At 34.1% G+C, this 20,286-nt stretch overlaps 1 long non-coding RNA gene across 1 annotated transcript; it reads right to left on the reverse strand.

Moving 5' to 3' along the window:
- Nucleotides 1–10,984: 10,984 nt before the first annotated feature.
- Nucleotides 10,985–16,691, reverse strand: LOC107947634 (uncharacterized). The gene is made up of 4 exons (XR_001697203.2): nucleotides 16,576–16,691; nucleotides 16,046–16,128; nucleotides 14,950–15,006; nucleotides 10,985–13,857 (listed from the first exon to the last, which is right to left on the reverse strand). It is a non-coding gene; the product is annotated as an uncharacterized lncRNA (long non-coding RNA).
- Between the last annotated feature and the right edge of the window lie 3,595 nt (nucleotides 16,692–20,286).

Genomic DNA, 20,286 nt, shown 5'->3' on the forward strand with positions numbered 1-20,286 from the left:
ATTTTGAAATTTTTTCAATTTAGTCCCTACCATTCAAAACTTATGAATTACTTTACAATTCAATTCTTATTTCACTTCTAACTTGACTTTCTATCAATTTAGACCTTAATTCATCATTTTATTCATCATGAACAATATCTAGAAATCTAAAAATTTTCAAAATATCCTCTTAATTTCATCAAAACCTTGTTTCAAAGCTTCCAAAACATCAAAATTAAGTAAAAAGGACTAAATTGACTTACCAATTAAACTTTTAAACCTTAAAATCTGAATTTTCCCTTTTCTCCATTTCTTTCTTTTCTTTCCTTCCTTTCACTGTTTCGTTTCATACCATTCTGTTTTTCTATTCTTTTTCTTCCTTTTATTTGCTTTATATATATAATATAATAACTTATTAAATATCTATTTAATAATCAATATATTTATTACAATTGTAATATTATTTATATTTACACATGTAACATATCATCATCATACATTTGTCATGTTTTAATTTATTTATTACATAAAAATCTTATAATATAATTATTTAATTAATAAATATCTATTAATAATTAAATACATATATTACAAATGTATGCATAATATTTATTACACATATATTTTATTTTTATCACACACTTGTCACAATTTAATTTATTTATCATATAATTATCTTATAATATAATTATAATAAATTAATTTAATATCATTTATTACTAATAAATATATATTTTATATATTTTTACTTTATATGCTGCCCCACTTATGCTAAATGGCATAATTCCTATTTGGTCCTTTTTATTTTCTTTTAATATATAATTAAACTTTTACACTTTATTCAATTTAATCATTTTATCCAATTATCCTTAATTAAGTTAAATTCACTTAATTAAACTCTAATTAACCACTCAATTAACTTTGTAAATATTTTTGATAAATATTTACGGATCCATTTTTCAGCAACGGAGACTCAAAAATACACTTTTTCGATAACCGTAAAATTCGGGTCATTACAATCTTATTTTGCATCTTCAGACTTGCTTCACCAAGTTTGGTTTTGAAGCTACAATAATAGATATTTCTATCGTCACAAATAAGAGACACCATGCCAATATTGTAATGCCCCGAGACCGTTGCCGGAGTCGAACACGAGGTGTTAACGAACTTAATTCATTTACTTACACAGATCATTTAAAAATTTTCAGACAAGCTGGCTAACTGCATCACAGTTACTTTAAAAATCATATCTCGAGTTCCAAAACTCGAAAACCGATTCCGTAAATTTTTCCTGAAACTAGACTCATATGTCCATCCACAAAATTTTTTCTAGAATTTTTGGTCAGGCCAATTAGTACAGTTTATTAGTTAAAGTCTCCCCTGTTTCAGGGTTCGACTACTCTGACCTTCATGCATTACGACTTAGATATCTCCCTGTACAGAGCTTCAATACTTATGCCGTTTGTTTCTAATGAAACTAGACTCAAAAAGGAATCCATACATATAAAGCATGACTTCTAATTGTCTATGGTTAATTTATGGTAAATTTTCAAAATCAGAACAGAGGGTCCAGAAAACGCCCTGGCCCTGTTTCACGAAAACTTAAACATCTCATAAAATACATCTTGTATGGTCTTTTCGTTTCTTTCATATGAAAATAGACTCATCAAGATTCGATTACATAATTTATTCACTATTTAATTCCATTCCTACTATTTTTAGTGATTTTTTAAACTTACAACACTGCTGCTGTCAGCATCTATTTTAAGGTAAATTTTACCTATTTCATAATTTTCCATGAATCCATTAGTAAATTGACATACATTATTTTCAAGTATAATCACGATTAGCCATGACGTACGTAGCCCCAATAGGACCGTGATCGGCCATTCCAATGGCTAGTCTTTACCAAACATTTCCACACCACTTAATAACCATATCATAAGACCGTAATGATATACTTTCAAAATATACGAGCCATTTTCGCATGGCTATACGAATATACATTACCAAAAGATACTTAATTAACAATAAGGGTCAGCCTTATACATGCCATTATCAAAATTCAACTAAAAGAGTACCAAAAGGGCTTAGATAGTGTGGACGACTTCGACTTTGACACTTCCGAGTCCGATAGCTGACGAACAAAATCTATAAAACAGAGAATTAAAGCAACAGAATAAGCATTTTGATGCTTAGTAAGTTTTAAGTAATGAAATTATTTACAACTAAAGTAAAGTGTTCGTAAGACTAAATAAATGATTGCATATACGCATATTCCCACAATCATGGTTACTTCACGCTTCAACCATTATATTCATGCCCTCAGGATCGAACCTAACTAAAGGCCGGAAGCTTGTTAATCAATTAAGCGAATACTATTTAAAAAGGAATCGACCTTTCCAGTGCATATACGAAACATACTTTATCGTTTGGATTTATGAGCATATTAATTGAAGTTATTACAGCAAGGTCGCTCATTTCCAAACCCAAGTACCTTCGGGATTTAGCCGGATATAGCAACTCGCACAAATGCCTTCGGGACTTAGCCCGGATATAGTAACTCGCACAAATGCCTTCGGGACTTAGCCCGGATATAGTAACTCGCACAAATGCCTTCGAGACTTAGCCCGGATATAGTCACTAGCACAAATGCCTTCGGATCTTAGTCCGGTTATCATCCGAATAATCATGCACATATATCAATAAATCATGACACATCCATATTTCATTTTCATTACTAAAACTCAAACACAAGACACTTATCAACCCTTACCATTTTCGGCTCAATAGCCACATACAAAGAGCATGATTTTGATTGGCTTTATAACATGATCTCTATGCACATTCGGCTACTAGTAATAAGTATAACTAATTACCCCGATATACAATTCAAGTAGGATCATTATATCACCGTTTATTTGTTATGCTTATATGTCATGACATAATCAAATCATAAACTAAGTTCCATTACTCAAAGACTTACCTCGGTATCTTGGAACGGTTGTGGGTTGTTTACTCTATTGCTTTCTCTTTTCCCCGATCCGACTTTGATCCCCCTTGCCCTTGAGCTTAATATATATACAAGTAGAAGTATTAAATATTTTTACCAATAAGGTTTACTTGTTAATCACATTCGGCAATCACATATCAAACTCATTTTACTCATGTGGCCGATTATACTTGGTCATACATACACATAATTAAGTTATTTAACACCTAACTCACATAGCCATAGTGTACAAAATCTTAAGGTCCAAATATGAATACCCCCAAGTTCTCATGACTTAACCCCAACCACATTCTACCGAAATTCCTTTGAATTTCTACTAGCACACACACATATAATCAATTTGGAGACTCTATTAACCGAACATACATCCGGCAATAGTCTATAGCTCTCTCGGCCACTCATTTCACAACTTAACAAAGCTTCAATTCGAAATCATTAGCGAGTATCAATTAACTTAAGCTACCTTTAAACTTTTATGTATCACCTCATGCCAAACCATCAAAATGAACTAATTATAATTATACAAGTACTACCAAAACCGAAACCTATGCATAATATTATTTCTTATGCCCAAACCAAAGACCACATTCGGCAACTCATCCACCATTCTACCAAGCACAACCGATTACCCATTCTCTTCTTAAATCTAAATTCGGCACCTCCAAACAAAATGAGTTAAGAATCTCAACTTTCATGCTAACATAACCAGCAACTTAACACATCCACATATCTAACATGCTAATAGCATCAAGGCATCAACTAAAATTTTTAAGCTTCTTAGCCGAATCCTAACTCTCCAACAACCCCAAATCCAACCATGAGTTAGATAGAATTTAGACTAATCATCCAAGGGATGTATAAACTTCCAAAAGTAACATTGAACATACCTTAATCTAGAGAACCACCTTGGCCGAATTTTTCTTCATCTTCTTCCTCTAGTTACGGCAATGGAGGAGCAACCTAAGCTAACTTTGGTTTCTCCTCCTACTAACCACTATTATTTTATTACCCGTATCCTTTATTTTATTATTTTTAACACAAAATGTTAACATAACATATTTATAATATGTTTTAACCCATAGCATGGCCGGCCACCATCTAGATTTTGGCTAATTTGACATGCAAGTACAAGCATTTTCTAACATGCTTTAATAGGCCACTTTAACATTTGCCTAGCACATTTCTAAATTTTCTCACACAAGTCCTATTTGATAAATTTCACATACTATATACGAAATTTAAGCATGAAATTTTCACACGTGCATGTTCATATATAATAAGCATTAAATATGACTGTTAATTATTTTCTTATGGCTCGGTTTCGTGGTCCCGAAATCACTTTCCGACTATGGTCAATTTAGGGCTGTCACAACTCTCCCCCACTTAAGAAATTTTTGTCCCCGAAAATCTTACCGGTAAATAGGTTTGGGTATCGTTCTTTCATAGAGTTCTCGGTTTCCCAAGTTGCTTCTTCGATCCCGTGTTTGAGCCATAACACCTTTACTAACGGAATCCTTTTGTTTCGCAACTCTTTCACTTCACGAGCTAGGATACGAATTGGTTCTTCTTCATAACTCATATCGGATTGAATTTCAACCTCGGAGGGATTAATTATGTGCGAAGGATAAGATCTGTATCGTCGAAGCATCGAAACATGAAAAACGTTGTGAATCTTTTCGAGATCAGGGGGTAAAATCAATCTATATGCCACTGGACCAACTCGTTCGGATATTTCATACGGCCCTATGAACCTCGGACTCAGTTTGCCCTTTCGGCCAAATCTGAGTATCTTTTTCCAAGGTGAAACTTTAAGAAACACTTTGTCTCCCACCTGATACTCAATATCTCTTCGTTTTAAATTCGCGTACGACTTCTGACGATCTGATGCTGCCTTCAGACTTTCACGAATTATTTTTACTTTCTGCTCAGTATATTTAATCAAATCAACTCCGAAAATTTTACTTTCACCGAGCTCGGTCCAAAACAATGGTGTACGGCATTTACGACCGTACAAAGCCTCGTAAGGAGCCATCTTAATACTTGATTGAAAACTATTGTTGTAAGCGAATTCAATCAAAGGTAAATACCGCTCCCATGAACCACTAAACTCAAGGATGCAACATCTCAACATATCCTCGAGTATCTGAATTATCCGCTCGGATTGACCATCCGTCTGGGGGTGAAAAGCGGTGCTAAAATGCAACTTGGTACCCAAAGCTTCTTGCAATTTCTTCCAAAATCGCGAGGTGAATCTCGGATCTCTATCCGACATAATAGAAATAGGTACCCCGTGTAGTCTTACAATCTGAGAAACATACAATTCAGCTAGTTTATCCAGTGAATAATCCGTACGTACGGGAATAAAATGAGTCGACTTAGTCAGTCTATCAACAACAACCCAAATCGCATCTTTCTTATTTGCTGACAACGGCAACCCAGATACAAAATCCATCGTGACTCGATCCCATTTCCATTCAGGTATCATGATTGGCTGAAGTAAACCTGTAGGCACTTGATGTTCCGCTTTCACTTGTTGACATATTAAACACTTCGAAACAAAATCGGAAATGTCTCGTTTCATACCATGCCACCAAAACTGACGTCTCAGATCGTTGTACATTTTCGTACTCCCCAGGTGAATTGACATTCGGCTACAATGAGCTTCGTTCAGAATTATCGAAATAAGTTATGAATTTCTTGGAACACACAGATGACTTCTGAACCTCAAACAATCGTCATCATCAATTTGAAACTCTGATTCCTTATTCGAAACACATTCAGCCCGTTTTGCAACCAATTCATCATCGACTTTCTGAGCTTCACGAATTTGATGAATCAACAATGGTTTGGCCTTTATTTCTGCTACTAACACATTATCGGATAGAACCGACAAATGCACATTCATCGCTCATAAAGCAAACAGTGATTTACGACTTAAGGCATCTGCAACCACATTAGCCTTTCCCGGGTGATAGTCAATGACAAGCTCATAATCTTTTAACAACTCGAGCCAACGTCTTTGTCGCAGATTCAAATCTCTTTGAGTCATCAAATATTTGAGACTTTTGTGATCCGAAAATACATGGCACCTCTCACTAAATAAGTAATGTCTCCATATTTTCAAAGCGAATACAATGGCAGCTAATTCGAGATCATGGGTTGGATAATTTTTCTCATGTGGCTTCAATTGCCTCGACGCATAAGCTACAACTCGACCTTCTTGCATCAATACACAACCCAACCCAAGTAAGGATGCATCACTGTAAATGACAAACTCTTTGCCTGATTCGGGCTGCACTAGTACTGGAGCTTCAGTCAAGTAAGTTTTTAGTTGATCGAAACTTTTCTGACATTTTTCTGTCCATTCAAACCTAACATCTTTCTGAAGCAGTTTCGTCATTGGTGTGGCTATCATCGAGAAACCCTTTACAAACCGTCTATAGTAACCGGCAAGTCCCAAAAAGCTCCGAACCTCAGTAATATTCCTCGGAGGCTTCTAGTTAAGTATGGCTGAAATTTTGCTCGGATCAACTCGAATACCCGATGCAGATACCACATGACCCAAGAAGCTAACCTCTCTTAACCAGAGCTCACACTTACTGAACTTAGCATATAACTGCTTATCCCGTAAAATCTGCAACACTAATCCCAGGTGTTCAGCATGATCGGTTTCACTTCTCGAATAGACCAAAATATCATCGATAAACACAACTACAAACCGATCCAAAAACGGTCTGAAGATTCAATTCATCAAATCCATAAATACCGCAGGGGCATTAGTGAGCCCAAACGGCATCACTAAGAACTCGTAGTGACCGTATCTCGTTCTGAAAGCAGTTTTGGGTATATCCGAATCTTGAATTCGCAACTGGTAATAGCCCGATCTCAAATCTATCTTTGAAAACACTGAGGCTCCATTTAGTTGATCAAACAAATCATCAATACGCGGTAACGGATATTTATTCTTTACTGTCACTTTATTCAGCTGACGATAGTCGATGCACAACCTCATGGTTCCGTCCTTCTTTTTCACAAACAATACTGGTGCACCCCAAGGTGAGAAACTTGGTCGAGCGAAACCTCTATCCATCAACTCTTGCAACTGAGCTTTCAATTCCTTTAATTCCGTTGGTGCCATACGATACGGAGCTATCAAAATCGGTGTAGTCCCAGGTACAAGTTTGATGCCAAACTCTACCTCCCGAACAGGTGGTAACCCTGGTAATTCTTCGGGAAAAACATTCGGATATTCACAAACCACTGGTACCGACTCAAGTTTCTTTCCTGATTCTTCATTATCAAGTACGTATGCAAGATACGCTTCACACCCCTTTCTCACATATTTTTGAGCTAACAACGAGGATATTATTGTTGGCAATCCATTCAAGACAGTAGACTCAACTCGGATTATCTCATTATTTGTACACCTCAAATCAATAGTCTTACTTTTGCAATTCACAACCGCATCATGTACAGTCAACCAATCCAAACCGATAATAACATCAAATTCATCAAACGGTAAAAGCATCAAGTCAGCTGGAAAACAGGAACCTCGAATTACTAGGGGACATTTCTTACACACCTTATCAACAAGTACATAATGACCCAAGGGATTCGACACTCTAATAACGAACTCAGTAGACTCAACGGGTAAAGTCTTACTGGATGCTAAAGTTTCACATATATAAGAATGAGTAGAACCAGGGTCAATCAAAGCAATCACATCAGTATCAAAGAGAGTGAATGTATCGGTAATAACATCAGGCGATGAAGCATCCTCGCGTGCACGTATAGTATAAGCTCTAGCAGGAGCACGAGCCTCAGATCTGGTGGTAACATCTCTAAATCCTCCTTGACCGCCACTAGCATTCCCCGCATTTTTAGTTGGTCTACCTCGAGCAGTAGTAGCACCCGGTTTCCCACTCTGATTTACATTCTGTTCAGACAGTCTCGGGCAATCCTTGATAAAGTGGTCAGCTGCTCCACACTTATAACAGGAGCAATCATGGAATCTACAACTCCCCGAATGCCATTTACCACAATACTGGCACTCTGTTCTGTCTCGACGATCATTTCCAACACTGGAAACCGAAGTGACTCGTGTACTCACAGGGGGTCGATCACGATCTCGTCTAGAAAAACCCGAAGTGTCTTTAGATCGGCCTAAATCATCTCTAAATTTCTTCGATGACTGTTGAAAGGGCTTCCCCGGAGATCTCTTACGAAACTTCTTTGCTTCCATATCAGCTTTTCTTTTCTCCTTACTGAGCTCTTCGGCTTTGCAAGCTCACTCGACAAGTACCACAAATTCTCTGATTTCTAAAATGCCAACATACAGTTTTATTATTCGTTCAGTCCATCTTCGAAACATTTGCACATTACAGCTTCTGAGGAAATGCATTCTCGAGTGTACCGGCTAAGTCTTACAAACTTTCGTTCATAATCAGTAACCGACATGGAACCTTGTTTAAGTTCAAGAAATTCTTTCCGTTTTTGATCAATGAATCTCTGGCTGATATACTTTTTTCGAAACTCGGTTTGGAAAAACTCCCAAGTTACTTGCTCTCTGGGCACAACCGAAATCAACGTATTCGACCAATAGTAGGCAGAATCACGTAGCAAGGAGGTAGTACACTTTAGGCATTCATCGGGTGTGCAAGATAGTTCATCAAGTACCCGAATAGTGTTGTCCAACCAAAATTCAGCTTGCTCGGCATCATTGCTGTCTGTAGCTTTAAATTCAGTAGCCCCGTGTTTTCGGATTCTGTCAACTGGGGGCTTATTTAACCTCATCTGGTCAGTTACCGGAGGTATCGCAGGTGCAGGGGTTGTATTAGTCGGGAGTGGGGGTTGTGGAACAGCCGTATTAGTTCGAATATACTGATTGAACCAATCATTCATCACGCTATAAAAAGCCTGTCTAGCTTCATCATTCTGATTACTAGCAATAGGTTGAGAGTCCACCGGCGCTGTCCCTTGCGCGGGAGCAGGCGCTACACTCTCAACATCATTAGCTACCGCTCGGTTGGGATCGGGATCTATTACTATAAGTAAACACATTTTTAACTGTCAGAAATCACCACAATATCAAATAAACACATAATGGCATGTATAGCTAGACCCAAACGTATTACAGTAGTCCTAGAATCGACTAAACCGTAGCTTTGATACCAATAAAATTGTAACGCCCCGTACCCGAGACCGTTGCCGGAGTCGAACACGAGGTGTTAACGGACTTAATTCATTTACTTACACAGTTCATTTAAAAATTTCCAGACAAGCTGGCTAACTGCATCACAGTTACTTTAAAAATCATATTTCGAGTTCCAAAACTCAAAAACCGATTCTGTAAGTTTTTCCTGAAACTAGACTCATATGTCCATCCACAAATTTTTTTCTAGAATTTTTTTGGTCGGGCCAATTAGTACAGTTTATTAGTTAAAGTCTCCCCTGTTTCAGGGTTCGACTACTCTGACCTTCATGCATTACGACTTAGATATCTCCCTGTACAGAGCTTCAATACTTATGCCGTTTGTTTCTAATGAAACTAGACTCAAAAAGGAATCCATACATATAAAGCATGACTTCTAATTGTCTCTGGTTAATTTATGGTAAATTTTCAAAATCAGAATAGGGGGTCCAGAAAATGCCCTGGCCCTGTTTCACGAAAACTTAAACATCTCATAAAATACTGCTCGTATGGTCATTTCGTTTCTTTAATATGAAAATAGACTCATCAAGATTCGATTACGTAATTTATTCACTATTTAATTTCATTCCTACTATTTTTAGTGATTTTTCAAACTTACAATACTGCTGTTGTCAGCATCTATTTTAAGGTAAAATTTACCTATTTCATAATTTTCCATGAATCCATTAGTAAATTGACATACATTATTTTCAAGTATAATCACGATTAGCCATGACGTACGTAGCCCCAATAGGACTATGGTCGGCCATTCCAATGGCTAGTCTTTACCAAACATTTCCACACCACTTAATAACCATATCATAAGACCGTAATGATATACTTTCAAAAATACGAGCCATTTTCGCATGGCTATACGAATATACATTACCAAAGATACTTAATTAACAACAAGGGTCAGCCCTATACATGCCATTATCAAAATTCAACTAAAAGAGTACCAAAATGGCTTAGATAGTGTGGACGACTTCGACTTTGACACTTCCGAGTCCGATAGCTGACGAACAAAATCTATAAAACAGAGAATTAAAGCAATAGAATAAGCATTTTGATGCTTAGTAAGTTTTAAGTAATGAAATTATTTACAACTAAAGTATAGCGTTCGTAAGACTAAATGAATGATTGCATATACGCATATTCCCACAATCATGGTTACTTCACACTTCAACCATTATATTCATGCACTCAGGATCGAACCTAACTAAAGGCCGGAAGCTTGTTAATCAATTAAGCGAATACTATTTAAAAAGGAATCGACCTTTCCAGTGCATATACGAAACATACCTTATCGTTTGGATTTATGAGCGTATTAATTGAAGTTATTACAGCAAGGTCGCTCATTTCCAAACCCAAGTACCTTCGGGATGTAGCCAGATATAACAACTCGCACAAATGCCTTCGGGACTTAGCCCGGATATAGTAACTCGCACAAATGCCTTCGGGACTTAGCCCGGATATAGTAACTCGCACAAATGCCTTCGAGACTTAGCCCGGATATAGTCACTAGCACAAATGCCTTCGGATCTTAGTCCGGTTATCATCCGAATAATCATGCACATATATCAATAAATCATGACACATCCATATTTCATTTTCATTACTAAAACTCAAACACAAGACACTTATCAACCCTTACCATTTTCGGCTCAATAGCCACATACAAAGAGCATGATTTTGATTGGCTTTATAACATGATCTCTATGCACATTCGGCTACTAGTCATAAGTATAACTAATTACCCCGATATACAATTCAAGTAGGATCATTATATCACCGTTTATTTGTTATGCTTATATGTCATAACATAATCAAATCATAAACTAAGTTCCATTACTCAAAGACTTACCTCGGTATCTTGGAACGGTTGTGGGTTGATTACTCTATTGCTTTCTCTTTTCCCCGATCCGACTTTGATCCCCCTTGCCCTTGAGCTTAATATATATACAAGTAGAATTATTAAATATTTTTACCAATAAGGTTTACTTGTTAATCACATTCGGCAATCACATATCAAACTCATTTTACTTATGTGGCTGATTATACTTGGTCATACATACACATAATTAAGTTATTTAACACCTAACTCACATAGCCATAGTGTACAAAATCTTAAGGTCCAAATATGAATACCCCCAAGTTCTCATGACTTAACCCCTAACCACATTCTACCGAAATTCCTTTGAATTTCTACTAGCACACACACATATAATCAATTTGGAGACTCTATTAACCGAACATACATCCGGCAATAGTCTATAGCTCTCTCGGCCACTCATTTCACAACTTAACAAAGCTTCAAGTCGAAATCATTAGCGAGTATCAATTAACTTAAGCTACCTTTAAACTTTTATGTATCACCTCATGCCAAACCATCAAAATGAACTAATTATAATTATACAAGTACTACCAAAACTGAAACCTATGCATAATATTATTTCTTATGCCCAAACCAAAGACCACATTCGGCAACTCATCCACCATTCTACCAAGCACAACCGATTACCCATTCTCTTCTCAAATCTAAATTCGGCACCTCCAAACAAAATGAGTTAAGAATCTCAACTTTCATGCTAACATAACCAGCAACTTAACACATCCACATATCTAACATGCTAATAGCATCAAGGCATCAACTAAAATTTTTAAGCTTCTTAGCCGAATCCTAACTCTCCAACAACCCCAAATCCAACCATGAGTTAGAATTTAGACTAATCATCCAAGGGATGTATAAACTTCCAAAAGTAACATTGAACATACCTTAATCTAGAGAACCACCTTGGCCGAATTTTTCTTCATCTTCTTCCTCTAGTTACGGCAATGGAGGAGCAACCTAAGCTAACTTTGGTTTCTCCTCCTACTAACCACTATTATTTTATTACCCGTATCCTTTATTTTATTATTTTTAACACAAAATGTTAACATAACATATTTATAATATGTTTTAACCCATAGCATGGCCGGCCACCATCTAGATTTTGGCTAATTTGACATGCAAGTACAAGCATTTTCTAACATGCTTTAATAGGCCACTTTAACATTTGCCTAGCATATTTCTAAATTTTCTCACACATGTCCTATTTGATAAATTTCACATACTATATACGAAATTTAAGCATGAAATTTTCACACGTGCATGTTCATATATAATAAGCATTAAATATGACTGTTAATTATTTTCTTATGGCTCGGTTTCGTGGTCCCGAAACCACTTTCTGGCTATGGTCAATTTAGGGCTGTCACAAGTATTGTCTCAAGAAAGGCAACTTCATAACATTCCTCTTAACTTGGGGAAAGGGGGCTATTGTCATACCTATCTCTACTGCCATCTACTGCCATCCTATGTTCAACAAGACTCACTCAAGGGTCACCTCCATAACATCCTAATGAAGCTTTCCATACCTCTACAATCACTCTATGCAATAGGCATCATTTGAGGGGATTCACGTCAAGCTACCCCTTCCCCTTTGATATAAGGCTCTCTCCATCATCAAAAGAGAGGAGCTGAAGATATAACAAAATTGATTGTAGTCATAAACTAATTAAAAATCTAACTAAGGCAAGTGTACCTATCAATTAATAGTATAGCTATGGTGAGCAAATATATCATTCCCATGATGACTAAAAGTATTAATAATTACTGTCTTTCTATTATTTAATCGACAAATTGTAAAGATTGATTAAAACTAAAATTAACTAAATTAATTAACTAAAGTACATGACAAAGTATGAATCAGGAAAATAAACGATTAGCAATCAATAAGTGAAACAATACTTAGGAAAGAATTCACTTACATTTCATCTGTCATCATCAATTTGAATTAAACAATTTCTTTACTTAGTATCTTGATCAGTAGAAATCCCTAAATTATGATAATACCTCTTTCGAGAGTAAGAGCAACTGACTCTAGGTTAATTAATTGAAATTTCTTTCTAATTAAAACATCTATTATCGCATTAAATCGGTCTATGGATCCCCCTATTAGATTTGACTCTAATCCAATAGATTTATGTCGTCCTATTTCTAGAATTGCATGCAACTTTACTCAATTATGCTAGATCTACTCTTAAATAGGGATCTTTTTTCCTCTGATTTAAGCACATCAAACATGGATTAATAGTCAGGAAATACTAAACCAAGAATTAAACACACATAATTGGGAACAAGATTCAAGTATTTATTGCTAAAACATAAATCAAAAGACAGAATCCATGCTAGGGTTCATCTCCCTAGGTATTTAGAAAATTAGTTCATAATCGCAAATAAAAATATCTCAAAGACAGTATAACCATAAGAAATAAAGGAATTCATAATAAACTTCAAAAAAATCAAAATGAAATATTCAATCTTGATGGAAATCTATTTTAGAGACTGTTTTAATGGTGTAACTGAGTCATTTTCTTGTGTATTCTCTGATGGCTCATTCCTCTCTTCTCATATTTGATATATATAGGTCAAAGAATGTTCGAAAACCTAAAAGTTGCATTTTTCCGCATGTTTGGAGTGCAGATCATGATTTCCACATGGTCTAGCATGTGGTCGTGTGGCAACCCGTGTAGCTCACACGGCCGTGTGCGCCCAGCCTGTGTAGCCCCTGTACCTTGCTCTAATTTTCTGATTTTCTCTCATTTCTCACTACTTTTGCTCCCAAATACTCTCCTGAGTATAGAAAAATGAATTTAAAGGATTAAGAGCATAAAATTCACGATTTTATATTGAATAATCATCCAAAAATGCATTAAGAATGAGGTTAAAATATGTTACTTTTGACATTTATAACAAATCCTGCCCATTCTGTCCTAGAGTTTCCAAGTACTTGAAAACCTCTATGACCGACTTTTCACAATATCACAATGTGAACCATTTGTAATCTCCACTACTAAATATTGCATCATCAACAAACATTTTCATTAAATTATTTCAAGGATATGACATAGTCTTTTTAGTAAATCAAATATTAATTTCTTTTATCAATTTTTAAAAAAAGGTTTAATCATTAAGTTTGATAGCGCAAATAACAAAAAAAGAAAATGATCATTTTAATTTTATGGGCCGATGATTAAGCCTTTCAGTTGTGCCGAATACTTGGGGGACTTTAGAAAATGTAACACCCCCTAACCCTAAACCATCACCGGAAGAGAGTTATGGAGCATTACCGGAGTTTACAGAATAATTACACACAATTCCATTATTTTCTTATGTTCATGTCAAAGCTGTCTTCTTGAGAAACAGTCACTAAAATATTTATATCTGGAGCTACGAAGCTCCAAATTAAGTTCCGTTAATTTTTCTTGAAACTAGACTCATATACCTTTCTACCATAAAAATTTCAGAATTTTTGGTTTAGCCAATTAGTACAGTTTATTCCTCAAAGTTACCCCTGGTCTGCTATTTGACAGCTTCGACCTTTCTTTACTAAAATTTAATTATCTCATAGCACAGGACTCGGGTGATGTTCCCGTTTATTTATCTTGAAAATATACTCATTAAGGATTCTAAGAATATAAATTATAGCCCATAATTATTTTTATACAATTTTTAATGATTTTCCCAATTCAGAATAGGGAATTCCGAAATCAATCTGACATTGTCTCATAAAAATTCAAATTCATACCAAATTATTCAAATCCTATTTTATACCATAACCAAACCTTAAATTTATTTATTTCATCCTTACATTTACAATTTCAAAATGACACACACATAAGGCATCCTAGGTACATGCCATTACCCATAATTAACACACTTTACCTCATTGAATTTGGGATCGGCCTGGGATGCTGATTCAACGTTCTATCTTTACTTAACCTGCGCACGGAAACAAACCGTACGCTGAGTATGGTATACTCAGTGGTATTTCCATAATCCGAACACTTAATAACATAACAATTAAACTTAAAATCACAATAACAATTATAAGTATTCATTTATTTATTTTATAGATGAATTTCATTTATTTACCGTATAAATTCTATACAATATATTCACAATTCACTTGTATTCACACTTTACTTCTTAACAATATACCATTTTAATTCATTCTAACATCAATCATCATCCATTTGAACTTCACTCATTTCATGAACCTTTTGGTTCATGTTTTCAATCTCATATCTCAATTTCAATTCTCAATTCAATTTCTCATTTCATTCTAATAGCTCAATCAATCAAATTCACTCGATTTATCTTTTCACTTATTTACCCCTATTAACAAGACTCGGACTCTGATAGATACGCGGATTCCTCCCAAACACACCAGAATATCCAACCCAAACACACCAGAATATCCAACCCAAACACACCCGGAATATTATAAATCCTCCATAACACACCAGTATATCATATCCTCCCAAACACACCAATAAGGCATTAAATGCCTCTTCGGATAAACCGAAGTATATAATAATAGAAATATCTTCTCGGCCGAACTACAAATCTCCCCATCACATCACAAATCCAATGGCATGCCATTTGTATCCAATCTGGTCCGATACTGTTAATAGGGTATTTGATTCACTTTCTCAATTTAATAAGTCTTTCATCAATATACCATTGTAATAATCACATATATTCATATCAATTCCCTCATATTTCCAATCAATATAATTTTTTTCAATATAACATTCATTCAATATTCAATTTTTTACATAAATCATATATATATATTATATTTCAATCAATATAAATTCAATCAAAATGATTTCAATCAATATAAATTTGATAAATTCATCACATACCAAAATCAATCCATTTCAATTGTAAAATATCATAATTCTAACACTAACAATTGTCATCTGTATATAAATATAACAAATAATGACTGAGTTCGGATTATAGAAATACAAACCGTATTTTTCGAGCTTTTCCAAGCTTTTCCTCGTCGACTTTGCTATTTCCTTACTTAGCCGAAACTTCTTGAGACAACGTTAGCTACGGAAATTAAAACAATTCATATTCATTAATTCACTACTAATTTATATCTAATTAATTGAATTTTCTATTCAATTTTCTACTTTAATTTCAATTTAATCTTAACTAATTTTCACTTACGTTTCTAATTCAATTCACATTCTATTTCTATTCAAATTTCATCCATACTCTCATTTAAATATTAAATTTCCAGCATATTTTCCTAATTTCAAAATTTCATCAATTTAGTTCCTACAACATAAAACTTATAACTTACTTTACAATTTGATCCTATTATCAATTCTAACTTGAAATTCACTCAATTAAACCCTTAATTCACTATTTTATTCAACATGAACTATACTTGAAAAACTATAAACTCTCAAAATATCAACTTAATTTCATTAAAACCTTGTTTTAAAGCTTCTAAAACATCAAATTTAAGAGGAAATGACTTAATTGACTTACCAAATTAAACTTCAAGCTTCAAACCTTATATTGTCCCCTTTTTTCTTTCTTTTCTTTCTTTCCTTCCTTCCCTCTCTGTTTCGTTTCTACTATTCTGTTTCTTCCCTTCTTCTCTTTTTTTTTTCTTTTGTTTTATATACATATATATATGTAATATTATTTATACTTAAATAATAAGTAATATTTATTTATTATTTATACATGTGTATATTATTAATACATGTGTATCTATTTAAAACCATACATTTGTCACTTTTCTTTTTTTTTTAATTTATTTAATAATAATAGTTAATAATAATTTATAATTTATAATTAAACAATAATCTAGAAAAATCTTTAGATTTTTCATTGTTTGCCGCCTCAACTATACTAAATGGTCTATTTTCCATTTTGGTCCTTTTTATTTTCTTTTAATCTACAATTCAACTTTTATCCTTTATTCAATTTAGTCATTTTCCTAATTACTCTTAATTAAGCTAAATTCACTTAATTAAACTCTAAGTAACCACTCTACTAACTTCATAAATATATATATTTAAAATATTTACTAATCAAATTTTCAAAAACGGAGACCCGAAAATACATTTTTCGATAACCTTAAAGTTCGGGTCGTTACATTTCTCCCCCCCTTTTTAATAAATTTCGTCCTCGAAATTTTCCTGAAAAGAGGTGAGGTTACAAAGATCTCACTGTTTCTTTCGGTTCCCGTATTGTTTCCTCAATATCATGGCTTCACTTACTCAAGCGAGTATCTCAACAGGCTTTTTCTCCATACGATAAATCATATCAAATCTCATTATTCTTTGTCGATATAACATGTAACAAATCTGATCTATATCATTTTCTGAGCTTCAAATCAGGGAAAATTATCATAAACTTTCTGTAACTTCAGAAGCAAAACCAAACAATATTTTACCGATTTGACTTTTCTATAACTTCACATAGCCCAACAGAACAAGAACTCAATTTCTTTTTTAACCCGATCTTCAAAATTTTCTTCCAAAGTGAATCTTTAAGAGATATCATATCACTAATAAAATACTCAATATCCCAACGTTTCAAATCCACATATGATTCTTGTCTATCAAAACTACTTTCAATCTATCTCGAATCACTTCCACTTTTCTTCAATTTCACGAATTAAACAACTCTGCATATTCTTTTTCTCACTGTATTTAATCAGATCCCATGCAGTTTTACATCAATCATTATTCAAAACTTCATATAGTGTTGAAAACTATTATTACACACCCAGAACTTCTTGTACTTGTTCTATGCGGTTATGCATTAATTATCGACAGTTGAATAAAGTGACGATCAAGAACCGGTATCCGTTACCTCGTATAGATGATTTGTTTGATCAGCTTAAGGGAGCTTCAGTATTTTCAAAAATTGATTTGAGATCCGGGTATTATCAGCTGAAGGTGAAGGAAAGTGATGTGTCTAAAACTGCTTTCCGTACTCGTTATGGCCATTATGAATTTTTGGTAATGCCATTTGGGTTAACAAATGCCCCAGCTGCTTTTATGGATCTCATGAACCGCATTTTCCAGCCGTACTTAGATCAGTTTGTGGTGATTTTCATTGATGATATATTGGTATATTCGAAGACAAAGGCAGAACATGATCAGCATCTTCGAATAGTTCTACAAATTTTACGAGAGAAACAGTTATATGGAAAGCTCAGTAAATGCGAGTTCTGGTTATCAGAAGTGGTATTTCTGGGACATGTAGTATCTGCAGATGGAATCCGAGTTGATCCGAAAAAGATCGAAGCAATTATTCAGTGGAAGACGCCAAAGAATGTATCAGAGGTACGCAGTTTTCTTGGTTTAGCTGGGTATTACAGGAGGTTTGTAAATGGATTCTCGAAGATAGCACTACCAATGACTAAACTATTGCAGAAGAATGTTCCTTTTAGTTGGGATGATGAAATGTTTTGTTTTGAATCAGAAAAGATTGAATGATTTGTCCATTATGATATTAATCATGTCAACACAGAAATGTGCCGGAAAAGGTTAGTAGAAGTCAAGTGTCCCGGCTCAGCATCCAGAACAATCCCGACTCCAAAATTATTTATACACATGTATAAATAATAAATAAGTATTACTTATTATTTAAGTATAAATAATATTACATATATATATGTATATAAAACAAAAGAAAAAAAAAGAGAAGAAGGGAAGAAACAGAATAGTAGAAACGAAACAGAGAGGGAAGGAAGAAAAGAAAGAAAAGAAAGAAAAAAGGGGAAAATATAAGGTTTGAAGCTTGAAGTTTAATTTGGTAAGTCAATTAAGTCATTTTCCTAATTACTCTTAATTAAGCTAGATTCACTTAATTAAACTCTAAGTAACCACTCTACTAACTTCATAAATATATATATTAAAAATATTTACTAATCAATTTTTCAAAAACGGAGACCCGAAAATACATTTTTCGATAACCTTAAAGTTCGGGTCGTTACAGAAAATGAGTAAGATAGTTAGGCTAAAGAAGGGATTGTATGAAATTGTGATTCCACATTATCTCTATCTATTTTTCCAATAGGAAAATGACAAACTAAATTTTTCCTTAATCTAATTTATCATTCTCCTATTAAAAAGGGATAGAGATGACGTGGAATCACAGTTTCATACAATCCCTTCTCATTGAGCTAACTTGATCCTTTTCATGTGGTGAACTTTAATGTTTTACTACGTCGAAAAAGTTGGATGAGAAAAGGGGTAAGACTATATATGTATATATAGCGAGAATTGTCCTGCTTCAGAAATGGACATTAAAGACAACATCGCAAGAGTTGGGACAAGCAATGCTTTTATTATCATTTGGGAAATTGAATAGCCATTGGACATCCTAACCAGCTCGTCTGAAGTGGCTCAAATGAATGAATGATGGTACTAGGTCTTCACTTCAACATCCCATTCAATTGCCTGGTCCAATCTATGAAATAAAACTCCCACAGTCACATTTCCTACAATGTTTTCCCAAAATAATTATGTCCCTCCTCCTTTCCCTATAAAAATAGTATCAATGACATTGAAAATATGTACATAAAAAACCTTGACCTAATGTATGGTATATGGTTAGATGAATGACATCGGCGACATTAATTGAGAGCATGATCCATATCAACTGCCCTTGACCATAAAATGGGTTCGAGATTCAACCTTTACGAGAGCATTTTTTGCATTCCATTCCAATCCAAAATTTGACCATCTCCTTGGAATTAATTCACCAATCATTGATCACATCCATCCTTTTGATGCATAGCTTTTGAGCAAACAATACTTTTATTTCTTCCAATTTTAATACTATACCAGCTGTAATTCCCTCAATACACATCCCCCTTGGCTGACTAAAACCATGCATTCAATTTCACTCCTAGAAGAATAAGTTTTTACACCAGCTTTTTATCGGCCCCTTTATTTTCATTTTCAATAAAATCTATTTCACTTAAATGAATTTTTTATAATAAATATTTAATAAGAATATAGAAATGTACATATGAACTTTGTATATATATATCTTTATATTATATATCCATATTTTACTTATCCGATGAAATTAAAAATACATACTAAAAAGCGTTGGATAAAATACATTTTATTTTAAAAAAAATATGTAAGTTTAAAATTTTAAAAAGACATTATTATGAAAATAATTATCGTAAACTATAAAATATAGTCGAAGAGTCAAAAGAAAGGGATT

Source organism: Gossypium hirsutum, chromosome A12, assembly GCF_007990345.1.
Source record: "Gossypium hirsutum isolate 1008001.06 chromosome A12, Gossypium_hirsutum_v2.1, whole genome shotgun sequence".
NCBI lineage: Eukaryota > Viridiplantae > Streptophyta > Magnoliopsida > Malvales > Malvaceae > Gossypium > Gossypium hirsutum.